This window comes from Mangifera indica, chromosome 7, assembly GCF_011075055.1.
Source record: "Mangifera indica cultivar Alphonso chromosome 7, CATAS_Mindica_2.1, whole genome shotgun sequence".
Lineage (NCBI taxonomy): Eukaryota > Viridiplantae > Streptophyta > Magnoliopsida > Sapindales > Anacardiaceae > Mangifera > Mangifera indica.
In genome coordinates, this window is record NC_058143.1 from 4,401,200 (window position 1) to 4,420,962 (window position 19,763).

The 19,763-nt window shown below is 31.7% G+C and overlaps 1 non-coding gene across 1 annotated transcript; it reads left to right on the forward strand.

Annotated features, from left to right (window-relative positions):
• Window positions 1-16,513: 16,513 nt before the first annotated feature.
• Window positions 16,514-16,620, forward strand: LOC123222224. The gene has a single exon (XR_006503548.1). It is a non-coding gene; the product is annotated as a small nucleolar RNA R71 (small nucleolar RNA).
• The last annotated feature ends 3,143 nt before the right edge of the window (window positions 16,621-19,763 follow it).

A 19,763-nucleotide genomic window follows, 5' to 3' on the forward strand; every position in this document is an offset into this window, starting at 1 on the left:
CTTCCTAAACAAGAGGATGGATAAAGGAATTGAGAGGAATATAAACTATGTTTAAATAGACATAAAAAAAAAAATTCAATGGGTAGGCGTTAATACCAACCTGTTCTTCATCTGATTTTTATCTAGACCTGAATTTTTATATTTTTTAACCGTCAATGCAATATTAAACAATATTATAACAACTTCAAACAATAAAATCACAATATTAAATAGTCTAATAATATAAAATCATAACAAAATTATATTTCACATGAAGTCATAAACATGAATCTACCATACATTATCTGATTTTCAAATGTTCATTAAAAAAACACATTAAAATATGAGCTTGAATCAAGACTGAGTTGAATGTGAATGATTTTGCTGTGAAATCTTTGCAAAGGATGTTAATTCCCTAAGTAAATTGACAATTTTCGTCTCTCCCTTCCTTATGTCAAAGTTGAATTATTTATAATGGCTTTCCCATGGGTTTTATTGTTCAATCACAGGTGTAATCTCTGTTGAAGAAATTTTTTTCATGCTACAGAGATTTCGTCCCTTACTGGAAGGTTAAGGACAAAGAGAGAGATAATATTCTCTTTTTTTGCATAAGTTACATTAACAGGGTATTTAAGGGAAATGAATTACTATTATGGTATTTTTGTTTAGGGTTTTAGATGAATGACATATCTGTATACACGATTAAAAAAAGGGTAAAAAAATTCAATATCCCATTTGTTATTATATTGTTGTAGATGGAGCCCCTTGAATAGATTTGACACCTCAAAAAAATTTTTCCATGAAGTTTGATGAGACATCAAGAATAAAGAACACAATCAGGGTAGGTTATAAAAGAGCTTCAAAGTTTTAGAAACGCTCTTATCATAGCTTTCAAATATCTGAAAAACTTCCTATATAGACACCTTCTTACAACTTCCTTAGAATCTTATCTATCTTTCAGGCATGAGTACATCCTCCAACAAAAATATCTTTGAATTGGTTATTAACTATGGAAAGACAAACTTTCGCTTGTCATTCTTTGAATGGTTTTGTATGGCAGAATTAAATTTAAATATCTTAGAATTAAATTTAAAAACATTTGTATAGAATGATAGTTTTTCAAAATATCTTTAACTCATCTTTCTTTGAAAGGTTTTGTATAGCGGAATTAAATTTGGATCTTCCATTCTTTGAATGAATACAATATTGTCATTACTTTTTAATTTAACCATCGAAACGTAATCATGAAAAAGTAGTCTTGTCAATAAACCTCATACATGATACTTTATAGAGAAAAAATACCCAGATCTAACAAAATAGATTTTCTTCTGAATTGATTCTTATGATAAGAGGAAAATGTGAAACCATAGATATTACATGAATTGGCTATAAACTAAAGAAGATGACCGATATTAATTAAGAAAAATACGAAGACATTACGTGAACAACATTTATATAAATTATGTATAATATTTGTATGTAGACAGAAATAGCACACATGATGAACCGAATACAAGGAAACACTTATTTTAATAACAAAAGCTGATCGATTGAGCAACTCGCCACCTCATGCATCACTTTGTTATGGGTTATTGATAGCACCGAGACCGTGATTGTCAGGTGGTGAGGGGCTTCCTATAACACCGACTTTAATAGAGTAATTCATTCTATTAATCATGTGGCCATGTGCTGCTGCCGTCTTCTCTTCTACAAAAATTATCAAAATTATTGCTTTGTTATCAGTTGAATCATTTATCTTGCATAATTATGAATATACACATGAATTTATTTTATACAAAGAAATATTAATTGATGGAAATTAATATAAACAAATGGGCTCACTTGTTTGTGGTGATTCCAACAAGCGTAAGCGTAGACTCACTCACAATGTACAAATCCATTGTTTTAAATTAATGAACTAATTAAAGAAAATACATGAGTTTGAAGAGAGATATATATAGAAGATTGACTCACCGGTTTTTGCTGCTTCCGCAAACTTTTGGGAGAACCAACACAGTCTTGGTCTAATTGTGATTCCTCTCTCTAAGAAATCAAAACTGACCCATAAATTGTTGAGTATCTGGCATAACTTTATTTTTTTTAATTCTAACTAAGAAAACAATGTCGTTTGTGGATCACAAAATGTTGGTGTTCGATGCAACTACTAAGCCACAATTTTATCCACTGCCATTCAATTATTCCTTCCTCAAATTTTTATATGACCTATCTTGATATTTTTCTGCCCTAATCTTTGAGTTGTCCTACTGCCTTACCAGTTTTAACATCTTTTTCTTCGTCTACAATTAGAATATAAATTGTGTAAAGTGAGACAGAGTTAAAAAAAAAATTAGAAATCCGAGAGTCTGCTGTGAGGAACTTCAAGTACTACAAGAGGTATATATGCATCAGTGTTCTACATTTTCTTTTCGAAAAAATTTCCGTTCTTCTGTAACTCATAATACAGATTTCTTTATACTACCAAGAGACCACAGTACAAATCAACATGTTTAAAATTCAATAATACTGGTGGAATTAAACGAAACCAAATAAATATGTGAAAATTCAGTGAAAAGTTAAACACTAAAACTTGTCAATAGGGCAGAGAATAGTTCTCTATTTGCGTATTGTTCACGATAATGACCATAAAGAATTCATCGTATATGAATTCCTTGCATGATGTGTACACGCATCTGGGAAATTTCCCTTGGAAAATAGAATAAATTTTTATTAGTTCTTATAAATGAATTTCGTTTCCCCTCGTATATAAAAACTCGTTAATGGAAAGTTTTCAATTTCCCTCTAACACGTTAGTGAAAATGGCCCTTTTATTATAAAATTTTAATTACCATGTATAAGGTTTTTTTTTTTGAGTCACCACAAAAAAAAAAAGAGGGTAGGGTGGTGGTTAGTAAAAAACGCATTTAATTCGCATATTATTAAACATGTATTTTGCAGGTTTCTGTGTTGAATGAATATTTTATTATTAAACACATCGTTTTGATACCTAAGTCTAAAGTATGAAAATATTTTTTAATTCTCAACTAATTACCATATTGTCATTTAAAAAAACCGATTTTTTTTTTCAAATTTCTAACCTTTCAATTCATAACATCAAGTTCATGTTTATAACAGTAGTAAACATTTTTTCACATAATTCTTTTTACACTAGATTGATTTTTTTGTTTTGTCTGGCTCAATTTTTCATCTTCGTTATTCTTCGAATATGTAAACTTTCATTGTCTTTTCCTTTGTTGTTTATAGTTTCGCCATGTTTAAAATTCTTTTAATGTTTAATATATGAGTTCATTTGAGGCATCAATCATTCATTAATCTTGTTGTATATTCGCCTAATTTTGCAATGATTGAATATGATGTATTATGTTACATTAGCTTTAATAACTAATTAAATACTTTATATACAAATTTTTCCCATATCCGAGTTTTATGACTATTTTCTTACAAACATATTTTTTACTATTCACTGTATCATACCCGTATAATTCTCATACTTGTATTTACTAACTATAGGGGCCCTTTAGTGAGAAAAAATTAATGAGATGATAAATATTTTGTTATTATAAATACTATATTTATAATTTTAATGACTAATTATGTATATTCTTGTTAAAACTAAACGAATTTATACTTTCAATAACAAAATTTTAAATTTCTTACTATAAAACTTAAAAATCTGTCATTATTGGTCTTATGGATATATAAAAGACTAGAGATGGACATGAACCGAACTGGCCCTGAACATTTCTCTGCTCGAGTTTAACTTGAATAAAAAATAATCTACCTAGAATTAAGCTAAAATTTGTCGAGTTGAAATTAAGGTTTGCTTGAGATTGACTCGAATAAAAATAGTTCGATTTGAATTATGACTCAAATCGATGGCTCGAATGCATTGTTTGAGTTTGTAGCTCATTAACAATGTCGATTTACCTAAATAATAGGTAAAACAATATCATTTTGTAAATTGGTTTTAGAAACTTTCAGGTTCGTTTAAAAAATTAATAAAAAATCTGAGAAGCATTGCATGTTTTGAAAGGTGTTTCCGCGTCAGCAACTTTAAGTTATGCATTCTATCTTTTTTAATTAAGACTCCTAGTTAAAATCCCTTACTTGCATATCATCTTCTTTGTACTTTGATGTTGATAGTCGTCTGCTCATTGGTGTCTTAGGTCATCTCTTGTAACACTTAGGGTTCGTTTGGTTAGAGTGTTTTAAAGATTACCTTGGTAATCTATATTTTATTACTTACATTATCTCGTTTGATTTGTTAGTAATAAAAGATTACAGTAAGTTTCTATTACCAATACTGACATGACAAGTAATATATGTGGTAATCTGATTACCACCGTTATCCTAGGTATTAAAATATTACTAAATTAATCTTGATTTTGTTATAATAATATTATTATTTATTAATTTTTAAGACAAAAATAAATTTATTTTTAATTAATATAACAAATAATAAAAAAATATTTATATTCAAAGGTATTTAAGTAAAATAATTTACTAGTATTTTTTTTATTACTGTTAACCAAACACATTAATTTTTATGTCATCTTTTTTTATCAAATTTTATGAAACGTAGTGATAATTTATACCCAATAATTTTCTCAGTAATCTATCTTCAAGGTTATCTCCCCAATTTGATAATAAAACATTACCCAAACCAAACGCCCCTTTATGTGTATCTCTCAAGTGCATAATAGTCATTTTGTATAATTATGATTAATGTACAATTGATTGAATGTTAAACAAATGATAAAATGTGAATTTAGAGTGATAGACAACCATGCATGAGGTAGCCATGCCTGTGTGTCAGTTGCTATGTCAGTTGGATATGTTCTAATATTTATAAAGTCGTGACGTCTTGTGCTACATTCAGCCCCTTCATTATAAGCATGACTTTGACTTTTCCCAGTGTCTTGACTTGGAACATTGTACATGTTCTGATCAAACCTAGAGAATTTATCACCATCATCCTCCTCTTCATTAATCTCTACTTCATAATCCTCATCCACGACATTATCATTATTATCATCACCATAATTCCCACCAAACTCTTGGAAACTTTATGGATGATTCTCCCTTTCTTCCTTATGAACATATTCAGCTTGTTGATTGCCCCTTTCATCAATTGGACTTTTGTTAACATAGAGTTTGGTTGATCCTCGTAAACTTCTTGCTTTAACCATGAATAACTTCAGATCATCATCGTCTACCACATCCATTAGACCCTCATCACCTAGGGTAAATATGTGCATATTTGATTGCCTTCGATTGAGTCTTAGACTATAACTTGTTCTCACAATGAATCTTTCAAAATCAATACTTGTGTTAACACACATCCTTCTCTTACTCTTGTCAACATATCTTGTCACATTATCATCACCTTCAATCCATTGCTCTCCATAAAGAATCTTAAATATAGCTTTTTCTATCTTGACTAAAAATAAACTTAAAAACATAAAAACACCTGTGTTTAGGCAAAATTTATGTGTTGTGAACAGTACTCATTGGTGAACAGTATCTTTCGGAAAAAAATAACTCTAAAATGAAAAATATCACAATTAGCTTGCACAAACAACCAATGCTCTTGTACCAAACTGATGCATAACACCATGCATGAGCAATAAATCCAAAAGGGGTGAGCTAGAAAATATTATTCACTCCAAATTGCATTACTTTACAATTTCTTCAAATTAGGCCTTAAATGCAAACCAATGCGGCAAAGCTTCATACACATATATTTATAACACGTTAAACTATCATATCATCAAATGATGTATAAATTATGATCAAGGCAAGACAATCAAAATGGAAGAAGATGGTAGCGGTAATTTTGTAATTTTTATGTAACTCTCTGCTAAGATAAAGAAAACAGTACACAGATTGAAATGGCATCAAATTGGAACATAAGCATAACCAAGGCATAAAGGATAAATCCACCAACCTAGGAACTCCACCACCACTTCCTAAACACAAGAGGATGGACAAAAGAACTGAGAGGAATAAAAACTATGTTTACATAGACATAAAAATAAAATTCAGGAGGTTGGCGTTAATGCCAACCTGTTCTTCATCTGATTTTTATCTAAACTGGAATTTTTATATTTTTTAACTATCAATACAATATTAAACAATATTATAACAATTTTAAACAATAAAACAATATGAAATCACAATATTAAACAGTCTATCATCATAAAATCACAACAAAATTATATTTCACATGAAGTCATAAACATGATCTACCACGCATTACTTGATTTTCAATTGTTCATAAAAAAAAGCACATTAACATATGAGCTTAAATCAAGACTGACTTGAATGTAGATGATTTTACAGTGAAATCTTTGCAACAGATGTTAATTCTCTAAATAAATTTGACAATTTTCATCTCTCCCTTGCTTGTGTCAAAGTTGAATTATTTATAATGGCTTTCCCACGGGTTATATTGTTCAATCATAGGTGTTTTCTCTGTTGAAGAATTTTTTTTCATACTATAGAGATTTCGTCACTTACTGGAGGGTTAAGGACAAAGACAGAGATGGTATACTCTTTTTTTTCTGCATGAGTTACATTAACAGGGTATTTTAGGGAAATAAATTACTATTGTGGTATTTTTGTTTAGACTTTGGGATAAGTGACATATCTGTATACATGATTTAAAAAAAAAAAGGGTAAAAAAATTCAATATCCCATTTATTATTATATTGTTATAGATGAAGCTCCTTGAAGGGATTTGACACCTAAGAATTTTTTCTGTGAAGTTTGATGAGACATCAACAATAAAGAATACAATCAAGGTAGGTTATAAAAGAGCTTCAAAGTTTTAGAAACACTCTTATCATAGCTTTCAAATATCCAAAAAACTTCCTATATAGACATCTTCTTGCATCTTTCCTAGAATCTTATCTACCTCTGAGGCCTGAGTATATCCTCTAATAAAAATATCTTTGAATTGGTTATTAACTATGAAAAAACAAACTTTCACTCATCTTTCTTTGAATGGTTTTGTATGGCCGAATTAAATTTAAATATTTTAGAATTAAATTTAAAATTATTTATATGGAATGATAGTTTTTCTAAATATCTTTGTCTCATCTTTCTTTGAAAGGTTTTGTATGGCGGAATTAAATTTGGATCCTCCATTGTTTGAATGAATACAACATTATTGTCATTACTTTTTAATTTAGCCATTGAAACGTAGCCATAAAAAAGTAGTATTGTCAATAAACCTCATACATGATACTTTATAGAGAAAAAATACCCACATCTAACAATATAGATTTTCTTCTGAATTGATTCTTATGATAAGAGGAAACTGTGAAACCATAGATATTACATGAATTGGCTATAAACTAAAAAAGACGACCAATATTAATTAAGAAAAATATGAAGACATTACGTGAACAACATTTATATAAATTATGTATAATATTTGTATGTAGACAGAAATAGCATACATGATGAACCGAATACAAGGAAACACTTATTTTAATAACAAAAGCTGATCGATTGAGCAACTCGCCACCTCATGCATCACTTTGTTATGGGTTATTGATAGCACCGAGACCGTGATTGTCAGGTGGTGAGGGGCTTCCTATAACGCCGACTTTAATAGAGTAATTCATTCTATTAATCATGTGGCCATGTGTTGTTGCCGTCTTCTCTTCTACAAAAATTATCAAAATTATTGCTTTGTTATCAGTTGAATCATTTATCTTGCATAATTATGAATATACACATGAATTTATTTTATACAAAGAGATATTAATTGATGGAAATTAATATAAACAAATGGGCTCACTTCTTTGTGGTGATTCCAACAAGTGTAAGCGTAGACTCACTCACAATGTACAAATCCATTGTTTTAAATTAATGAACTAATTAAAGAAAATATATGAGTTTGAAGAGAAATATATATAGAAGATTGACTAACTGGTTTTTGCTGCTTCCGCAAACGGAAGAATCGTTGAAGAGAAGAGGAGAATTAAAAGCAAGGTAACCAGAAAGTACACAGATGGGAACTTGGCAGCCATTTTTATTGATTATGCCTGAGAATATGGTATATCGATTATGTAGACATATTTATAGCAAATTAGACGTGTTTAGGTGCATGGAAATTTTTTTTTCTATGCATGTAATTTTGTCAAATGACATTGAAAGTGTTGTGGGGTGCAATAACTTTGAAAGTTATTTCCAATTTCGAAGTTTAAACTTTGGTAAAACTTTATATTTGAGATTTTATTTTGCACTTTGATGATTTACTAATTGAAATAATATCTTTTACAAATCAATTTTCTCATAAATTAGTTGAAAATAAATAAAGTTAATAATGGGCGTTCTTTAACATAAGAGTCTAAGGGTACATTTTTAAAAATTATTAAGTCAAGCCCCCTCTCAGCCCTTTGTGGCTCAGCCTCAGCTAGGGTTAAGAGGAAATTACATGATTGGAGTTGGAATCACTATGTATCCGATTACCAATTCTGGTTTCTATGTGAATTGACAAATATTGGGTATACTTTAGTCAAAACTTTTGGGAGAACCAACACAGTCTTGGTCTAATTTTGATTCCTCTCTCTAAGAAATCAAAACTGACCCATAAATTGTTGAGTATCTGGCATAACTTTATTTTTTTTAATTCTAACTAAGAAAACAATGTCGTTTGTGGATCACAAAATGTTGGTGTTCGATGCAACTACTAAGCCACAATTTTATCCACTGCCATTCAATTATTCCTTCCTCAAATTTTTATATGACCTATCTTGATATTTTTCTACCCTAATCTTTGAGTTGTCCTACTGCCTTACCAGTTTTAACATCTTTTTCTTCGTCTACAATTAGAATATAAATTGTGTAAAGTGAGACAGAGTTAAAAAAAAAATTAGAAATCCGAGAGTCTGCTGTGAGGAACTTCAAGTACTACAAGAGGTATATATGCATCAGTGTTCTACATTTTCTTTTCGAAAAAATTTCCGTTCTTCTGTAACTCATAATACAGATTTCTTTATACTACAAAGAGACCACAGTACAAATCAACATGTTTAAAATTCAATAATACTGGTGGAATTAAACGCCACCAAATAAATATGTGAAAATTCAGTGAAAAGTTAAACACTAAAACTTGTCAATAGGGCAGAGAATAGTTCTCTATTTGCATATTGTTCACGATAATGACCATAAAGAATTCATCGTATATGAATTCCTTGCATGATGTGTACACGCATCTGGGAAATTTCCCTTGGAAAATAGAATAAATTTTTATTAGTTCTTATAAATGAATTTCGTTTCCCCTCGTATATAAAAACTCGTTAATGGAAAGTTTTCAATTTCCCTCTAACACGTTAGTGAAAATGGCCCTTTTATTATAAAATTTTAATTACCATGTATAAGGTTTTCTTTTTGAGTCACCACAAAAAAAAAAAAAAAAAGGGTAGGGTGGTGGTTAGTAAAAAACGCATTTAATTCGCATATTATTAAACATGTATTTTGCAGGTTTCTGTGTTGAATGAATATTTTATTATTAAACACATCGTTTTGATACCTAAGTCTAAAGTATGAAAATTGGTACGTGTTGTCGTTGACACCCAAATTAAATCCTAAATTCCTGTAACAAAAATGTAGTAAAGGAAAGTAGGGATCGGTCCCTCGAAGAGCCTTGATTAGTATGTCGTCACAAATAAATCGAAACAAATAAATAAAAAAATGGAGTTTTGAAGTGAATGCAAATTATAATGAAAAACACTAATTAAAAATTCAGTAAAATAATCTAAAAGGAATTAATCGATTTAACAAACCTTGGTCTTCGGTCACATCCACCATTGGAACTACGATTGATCATCGAAACAAAATATCAAATTAATTAATTGAATATTCGTTGTGGTATCGAATTAACCTGTCATTTCTTACGATTAGTTAACCAAAAACATGTATACCAATTAACCCTTATTGATTAATAATTCGGATACGATCTCGAATTTAATTAAACAATAGCATTACGAATTAGAAAGACCAACGAAGCAAGACAACACAAACGTACGACGTTGCATTTAATCTAGTTGATTATTTTCCTAGGATTTACAGTTTCTGATGCAGCAAACGATAAACCTAGTTGCTACTTCGATTAGATGGATTGAACAATTACGGATTCAATACCTAAACTAGCCGTAGATTATATTAATTGATAAACTAATTGCACGCCTTAGAAATCAACCAACACAATCAATACAAATAATTCAGAAAGATAATCAATACTCAAATAATAAAAAAGATGCATTAAAGAACAAAATAAATCTCACAATCATTGTAGTTCCATGGTTTCAGATCCCTTCAACCAAGATAAATTATTCAGCCACTGTAAACCATATTTTGCTCTCTAATTCTCTAATTACAATGGTTGATGATTCTCAAATAAAAATAAGAGTATATATATTATCTTCCTACTAAAAATCTGGAAATTAAAAGTGAATCCTCATCTCCTAATCCAATCAAGCAAAGTGATACATATCTTCCCAAAAAGAAAGGAAAAGATATGTATTTTTAATATAAATCCTTCTTCCAAAAATATCATTCCTTATTTAGCTCAATTAATCCTCTTTTCCAGCTGGTGATAATCCTTTTCCTAGGAAGCAAATCTTAATATTTTCTGGACTCTTGCAGTTGATCTGGGCGTTCAGATCTGTTTTCCGGATTCTGCTCTCATCTCTCACGTGCCCACGCCTAGTCTGCATTACGGAAATTCCAGATTAATAGATTTGCTCCAGTTTTTCATCTTTTTGGCCCAACTTATTCCAAAAATTGCTCAAAGCTTCCTAAATGCAAAAAGATAAGTAATTCTATTAGATTAAATCAAATTTCCACACAACACAAGGGAATTCTAAATCAAAATAGTAACAATTAATGGCCTTATCAAATTCCCCCACACTTATCTTTTGCTCGTCCTCGAGTAAAACAAAAACAAAACAAAACAAACACAAAAATGTTCCATCAATCTCTTTTCTCACGATACCAAAAAGTGTGCATACCTTAAGATTCAACCCAACCAAGATTTAAGCATCAACACACATCATTATCAAACTTTACAAGGAAGTATGCACAAAGACAAATCAAGATAATCGCATTCTAAAGCATGTATAAAGCTTTGGTGAATCATCCTCACGGTTATCACTCATATCACTCATGTGTTTAATGGTTTTGTGTTTCGCTCAAATTCTTCCAATGCAAACATTCTACCATAAGCTTGCTCATGCACCAAATCTCCACCACTTAGATTATATACATGCATAAATCAAAAGGACTTTATTTTAGGTTGTAATGGGGCTTTGGGTAAAGGTGAGGATTAATGGATACAAAAGGTTAAAACCATGAATATTAACAAAACATTTAAACACCTAAGGGGAACAAAAATGTAAAGCTAAAGCCACCATATTCACCACATTTCTTTGCTACTTGCCATTGCCTTTCTCTTCTCTCTTTTTCAACTTCTTTTCTTTTTTTTTTTTTTTCTTTTTCTGTTTTTTTTGTTTTTTTTTGTTTTTTTTTTTTTCGAATAACTAAGAGAGTTGGGTAGCAAAGATAACAATATAAGGCAATCTCAATAGCACTCTTCAAGCCAACTTCTTTTCATCATCTCTTCTTATACAATTAAGTTCCCTTTTCCCCCACATTTAAATTTCTCAAGACAACAAATTCACCAAGCAACAAATTTACGTTTAAATGCCTTGCTCATTTTCATGGTTGGGTGAGGATTTTCATTTGAAGGCTTGGGTTTGTAATATGGTTTTAGCACAAAGAATCAAAGGTTTTGTAAGGCTCAAGGGGCTAACTAGGGAAATTAAAATAGGTTGGCTTTTTAAGCTAAAGGGTTCGAACAAGAATGCCTTTATCATTTTCATGCATGCATATTTCAATGTGGTCTCGAAACGGTTTAAAGCAAGTTCTAGAGATATATTCACATGGAAGAATATCACTCATCAAAGAAAACATAGATTGATATGAATGTTTCAATCTTTTTCGGCTCAAAACTCACGGGTTAATTAAATTCACCTTAACTTCAAACAAACTCGAGCACTCAATTATCAAAATTTGTTTAAATGCATACCCCTAATTAATCTAACAAATCAGTGTACAATGCTCTCCTATTGAATCGGCTAAATTTCAAGGCATGCATACAAATTAATTCATTCAAAGTGAGATTAATAAACTGTTTAGTTGACTAAAAACAGGGAAGGATACACTGGCTGCTATAAAAATCAAACTTTATCTAGCAAGGAGCAGTAATATAGACAAAACATAAAAGTAGAACAACGAAGACTAGAGCAGAGAAGAACGGAACACGTAAACAAAACAGAGCAGAAAAATAAAACTAAATAAAATAAAACTGAAGGACAGAATAGTACACAACAGAAAAATAAAACACAAATAAACCCTCCCCCACACTTAAACCAAACATTGTCCTCAATGTTTAAACAAAACAGAATAATAATAATAAAACTGAAATTTAAAAGAAAAAGGAAGAGGAAACTTCTCTGGTTTTGTGGAGAAGGAAGAACAGTTTGAATTATGGAGATGGTGGAGATGGCGGCGTGAATCCTTGCGAATTGAAAAAGGCTAGCAAATTGCGCTCCATACGGTCTAATTTTTGTTCACATCTCTACAGTTGGGCCCCTATATTGTCGAATGAATGAGCATGGGAAGATGATGGAAGATCTACTTGTGGTTGGGTACTATTGGGAGCTGCTTCTGCTGGCGTTCTGTGCTGCCTATGTGGCCTGGAATGAGGCGGTGCTGCTGGTCCAGGTTGCAGGAAACGGAAACTACCATCTGCTTGTTGTCTTACAATCCCCATCCTGTCTAAACAAGTCATATCCAATAGTTCCACCTCACAAGCAGTATGCATGTTATGATTAGAAATATCTAATAAACCCAAGTTAACGGCTAATTGAGTAATATATGAACCAAGGATTAAGGGTTTATTCTTTTTCTGGACCATTGACTGGAATTGGGTGAGTAACCAAAAGCCTAAATTAACCTGAATATTATGCTCCATACACCATAAAAAATAAAACTCAACTTTGGAAATGGTACCTGCACTATCCTTCCTTCCAGAAAAATTAAAAGCTAAGAATCGTTGTAAATATTTGAACACGGGGCTTTTTAAATACGAACTCTTAGAAGCACTAGGATTATAAGGAGCAACATCAACTGACCATTCATGCCATAATTCAGTTGGATTAAAATCAGGACTGTAATCACATTGGGATCGTACGTAGCGCTCACTCTTTTCATCCTCTTTTTTCAAAAACCCCAAAGCAATGTTAAATTCAGAAATTGAACATGAACATTCTTTCCCTATTAACCTAAACTCAACTATCCCCTTGGTAAACAAATCAAATTCCTCAGCAACATTAAACTGAAATGTTGTATAAAATTCACGGGTGAGCTCAATAAACGCAGGGCAGTCCACATATACATAATTTTGCCAATTCAATCTATTCACTAGCTCATCAATTTCATTACGAATTCCTAATTGATCAAGAGTGTGAGTGTGAATATACTTACATGGGTAAATTTTTCGCTCACACATAGACTCATACCGTTGTTGGTCTTGTGCATCTATGAATGTATTGAAGCCGCCTAATTTGAGTTGTAGGCTACTGGAGATTTCCAATTGCTTCCCTTTTTGAGTGCGCGAACGTGGACCCGAGCGGACGGAAGCCGTGGTGGTTGGTTGTGGCTAAGGTGATGGTGAAGGGAATGATGGTGGAGGAGTTACATTCGTCGAAGACGGTATAGACTGTGGAGCGCTATTGCTCGGTGAATCGTCAGAATCGGACAACAGCTCTGGTGTGGATGGTCTTCGATGGTCGGATTTTGCTGCTCGATGACGCTGTGAACAGGTTCGGACCATGGTGTTGCAAGATGGAGGAAAAGGCTGCTAGGTTTTCGTTTTAAGGGGAGAGAAATTTTTTAGGCATGGGTTTGTTGAATATGGTCTCTGGAAGCAAATAACCCAACCCTTTTAATCACACAAAATCATATGGCCCCCTTGGATTTAAGCAAATATCAAAGCAAAAGTTTGACTTTTGACAGAAATACATAACCCAGCTCCAGATTACCAAAGTGCAGATTCCTCCCCTCGTGAACATTTACAGAAGGCTAATTGAGACTGGCAGGAGGAAGAAAATGATTGAACAGTAACCTGAAAATAAATTAAAATAAACCCAATAAAAAAATCATAAAATAATTGCTAATTAACTATCTAAACATCCTATAACCGAAATTTAAAACTAAAAATTTGAACACATAAACCGAAATTAAAAACAAATGTTTAGAAAATTAAATTTTAAGCATTAATTAAAATAAGATTGAAAGCTTGGGTTGCCTCCCAAGTAGCGCCTTTGTTTACAGTCGTCAGCTCGAAGTAATGTCTTCGTCTATTTATCCGGGATCTTTCAACTCCACTTTTTTGATGTTTTCAGCTGGCACTCCTTTGTAAAACAGTTTGAGTCTATGGCCATTAACTTGAAATACTTTTGATGTCGCTAAGCTCTGAATCTCTAGCTTCTTCGGAATTTGCACCAGTTTCTCTTCTTGCTGCTCATTTAACTTGCTGGAAATGATCACTGGAAAGATTTTCCCATCTCCAAGGTACACATATTTGAGGTGATTTGGAAAAGATTTCAGCTCCAGCTCTGGTGCCTGCAAAATAGAAGGTAACAATTTTTCATTAGGCACTGGCAGCTCAATATAAAATAAATTACCTGTATTTTTCAGCTGTCTGAACTCATTCATCTTTGTCCCTGCATTTTCCACATCTGAAATTAATTTAAATTCATCTTTTTCTTTCAAAATATTTTTATGGTTAGCCACCTTTAACTCATCATCACCATCAAGTATATCCTGCGCTAGAGAATCAATTAAATCAACTGAATATACAGGAAAATCCACATCAGAATATTTCATAGTATCATAAATATTAAATTGGACAGCTTCACCATCAAACTCCATGATCAATGTGCCTTTGTGAACATCAATTTTCGTTTTAGTTGTTTTCAGAAAAGGTCTTCCTAGTAAAATAGGTACATATTGGTCATTATTTTCCATGTCAAGAACATAAAAATCAGCTGGAAAAATTAATTTATCATTAACCTGAATAAGAACATCTTCAATTAACCCCTTAGGATATACATTTGATTTATCGGCCAACTGAATAACTATACCAGTTTTTTCTAAAGGTCCAAGATTAAGAGCAAAATAAATAGAATATGGCATTACATTAATAGATGCTCCTAAATCTAACATGGCTTTTTCAATTTTTGTGCCTCCTATTGTGTAAGGGATGCAAAACATACCTGGATCTTTGCATTTTTTAGGAAGATTTTTGCGAATTATGGCTGACACATTTTCTCCTACCTTTATTTTTTCATACCTTTTGAGTTTTTGCTTTCTTTTTAATGTACACAGCTCTTTCAAAAATTTAGCATAGCGAGGCACTTGTTTTATTGCATCAAACAATGGAATATTGACTTCACACTCTCGAAAGGTCTCATATAAATCCGCATTACATTCGTACTTCAGTTTTAAAGCTTCAGGAAAAGGAGGAACAGGTTTGTATTCGCTGAAAGAAAGATATTTACCTGTCGCTACCTTTTCGGAAGAATTATTTTCTGCTACCAATTTTTCTCTGTTTTCTACTAGCTGTGTTGGTGCAAGTTGTGCTTTAATTGGCATCTCCAGCTCCTTTCCACTCCTCAACATTATGGCACTAACATTCTCCCTTGGGTTCATAATAGTTTGTGACGGTAGTTTACTTGAATTTTGTGCTTCCAGCCTACTGATTGCAGTAGCCATTTGACTCATTTGATTCTCCAAATTTTGAATACTGGTTCTTGTTTCCTGCTGAAATTTCAGAGTGTTAGTAGCCATAGTTTTAACAATATCCTCAAGAGATGTACCTGAACCAAAATTTTGGATTGGTTGCTGTTGTCTAGGAACATAGGGCTGCTGATACGACTGAAAATTATTCGAAGGTTGATTCGCATTTGCATTCCCATAATGAAAATTAGAATGGTCTCTCCAACTGGAGTTGTAGGTATTTGAATAGGGATTATAATTAGGATTTCGCTGCTGCTGTCCTAAAAATCTGCCCACTGCATTAGCATGTTCAGAGCAATCCTCCTGAAGTGTTGGGCACATATCAGTTGGATGTCCTCCTACCGAACAGATTCCGCAAACTTTCGCTGCCTCTGTTTTTTCTACAGCCATTTGACGTACAAGAGTAGTTAGATCATCAAGTTGTCTTTCAAGAGAAGATATATTTACCTCATTGACACGCCGAGACGAATGGTCTAATCTATTCCCAAATTGTTGTGAATTCGACGCCATATTTGCAATTAAATTCCGGGCTGCTTCAGGTGTTTTGTCAGCCAATGCTCCACCACTCGCTACATCAATCATATTTCTCTCATTCGATAGAAGTCCTTCGTAGAAATATTGAATAAGCAGCTGGTCACTAATTTGGTGATGTGGACAGCTTGCACAAAGTTTTTTAAAACGCTCCTAATATTCGTATAAAGATTCTCCAGTATGCTGTCAAATGCCACATATTTCTTTCCTTATGCTGGCTGCTCTTGATATTGGAAAAAATTTCTGCAGAAATAATCTTTTCATCTTATGCCAAGTAGTGATACTTCCAGCAGGTAGATAATACAACCAATCTTGCGCATCATCTTTCAAAGAAAAAGGAAAAGCCCTCATCTTGATTTGTTCTTCGGTTACTCCATTCGGTTTCATTCCGGTGCACACCACATGAAATTCTTTCAAATGTTTATGAGGATCTTCACCTACAGAGCCACGAAAAATAGGTAAAACATGAATTAGTCCAGATTTTAATTCGAAGGTAGTATTAACATCTAAATTCGAAAAAGTAATGCAGTGTGGTTGTTGATTTAAATTTGGAGCAGCAAGCTCTCGTAAAGTCTGATTTTCAACCATGTTTTCCTCTGTTTCGTAAGCAGATTTGTGTGCTTGCAGTCTCCTTTTCACTTCTTTTCTCAGCCCTTTTGCAATCTTTTCAATTTCTGGATCAAACTATAAACTAGCTGGTTTCAAAGATTGCGTAACGAACATACAAATTAAAAAACTCCCCGGCAATGGCGCCAAAATTTGATACGTGCTGTCGTTGACACCCAAATTAAATCCTAAATTTCTGTAACAAAAATGTAGTAAAGGAAAGTAGGGATCATTCCCTCGAAGAGCCTTGATTAGTATGTCATCACAAATAAATCGAAACAAATAAATAAAAAAATGGGGTTTTGAAGTGAATGCAAATTATAATGAAAAACACTAATTAAAAATTCAGTAAAATAATCTAAAAGGAATTAATCGATTTAACAAACCTTGGTCTTCGGTCACATCCACCATTGGAACTGCGATTGATTATTGAAACAAAATATCAAATTAATTAATTGAATATTTGTTGTGGTATCGAATTAACCTGTCATTCCTTACGATTAGTTAACCAAAAACATGTATTCCAATTAACCCTTATTGATTAATAATTCGGATACGATCTCGAATTTAATTAAACAATAGCATTACGAATTAGAAAGACCAACGAAGCAAGACAACACAAACGTACGACGTTGCATTTAATCTAGTTGATTATTTTCCTAGGATTTACAGTTTCTGATGCAGCAAACGATAAACCTAGTCGCTACTTCAATTAGATGGAGTGAACAATTACGGATTCAACACCTAAACTAGCCGTAGATTATATTAATTGATAAACTAATCGCACGCCTTAGAAATCAACCAACACAATCAATACAAATAATTCAGAAAGATAATCAATACTCAAATAATAAAAAAGATACATTAAAGAACAAAATAAATCTCACAATCATTGTAGTTCCATGGTTTCAGATCCCTTCAACAAAGATAAATTATTCAGCCACTGTAAACCATATTTTGCTCTCTAATTCTCTAATTACAATGGTTGATGATTCTCAAATAAAAATAAGAGTATATATATTATCTTCCTACTAAAAATCTGGAAATTGAAAGTGAATCCTCATCTCCTAATCCAATCAAGCAAAGTGATACATATCTTCCCAAAAAGAAAGGAAAAGATATGTATTTTTAATATAAATCCTTCTTCCAAAAATATCATTCCTTATTTAGCTCAATTAATCCTCTTTTCCAGCTGGTGATAATCCTTTTCCTAGGAAGCAAATCTTAATATTTTCTGGACTCTTGCAGCTGATCTGGGCGTTCAGATCTGTTTTTCGGATTCTGCTCTCATCTCTCACGTGCCCATGCCTAGTCTGCATTACGGAAATTCCAAATTAATAGATCTGCTCCAGTTTTTCATCTTTTTGGCCCAACTTATTCCAAAAATTGCTCAAAGCTTCCTAAATGCAAAAAGATAAGTAATTCTATTAGATTAAATCAAATTTCCACACAACACAAGGGAATTCTAAATCAAAATAGTAACAATTAATGGCCTTATCAAAAATATTTTTTAATTTTCAACTAATTACCATATTGTCATTTAGAAAAAGCGATTTTTTTTTTTTTCAAATTTCTAACCTCTCTATTCGTCACATCAAGTTCATGTTTATAACAGTAGTAAACATTTTTTCACATAATTCTTTTTACACTTAGATTGATTTTTTTGTTTTGTCTGGCTCAATTTTTCATCTTCGTTATTCTTCGAATATGTAAACTTTCATTGTCTTTTCCTTTGTTGTTTATAGTTTCGTCATGTTTAAAATTCTTTTAATGTTTAATATATGAGTTCATTTGAGGCATCAATCATTCATTAATCTTGTTGTATATTCGCCTAATTTTGCAATGATTGAATATGATGTATTATGTTACATTAGCTTTAATAACTAATTAAATACTTTATATACAAATTTTTCCCATATCCGAGTTTTATGACTATTTTCTTACAAACATATTTTTTACTATTCACTGTATCATACCCGTATAATTCTCATACTTGTATTTACTAACTATAGGGGGCCTTTAGTGAGAAAAAAATAATGAGATGATAAATATTTTGTGGTTATAAATACTATATTTATAATTTTAACGACTAATTATGTATATTCTTGTTAAAACTAAACGAATTTATACTTTCAATAACAAAATTTTAAATTTCTTACTATAAAACTTAAAAATCTGTCGTTATTGGTCTTATGGATATATAAAAGACTAGAGATGGACATGAACCGAACTGGCCCTTAACATTTCTCTGCTCGAGTTTAACTTGAATAAAAAATAATCTACCTAGAATTAAGCTAAAATTCGTCGAGTTGAAATTAAGGTTTGCTTGAGATTGATTCGAATAAAAATAGTTCGATTTGAATTATGACTCAAATCGATGGCTCGAATGCATTGTTTGAGTTTGTAGCTCATTAACAATGTCGATTTACCTAAATAATAGGTAAACAATATCGTTTTGTAAATTGGTTTTAGAAACTTTCAAGTTCATTTAAAAAATTAATAAAAAATCTGAGAAGCATTACATGTTTTGCAAGGTGTTTCCGCTTCAGCAACTTTAGGTTATGCATTCTATCTTTTTCAATTAAGACTCCTAGTTAAAATCCCTTACTTGCATATCATCTTCTTTGTACTTTGATGTTGATACTACCACATATTGGGCTTAAGGCAACACTTATTTTAACTACACTTTTTAAACCGTTGTCTAAAATAAAATAAGCAACGGTTTTAATAGTGTTGTATTAAAAAATTAACAA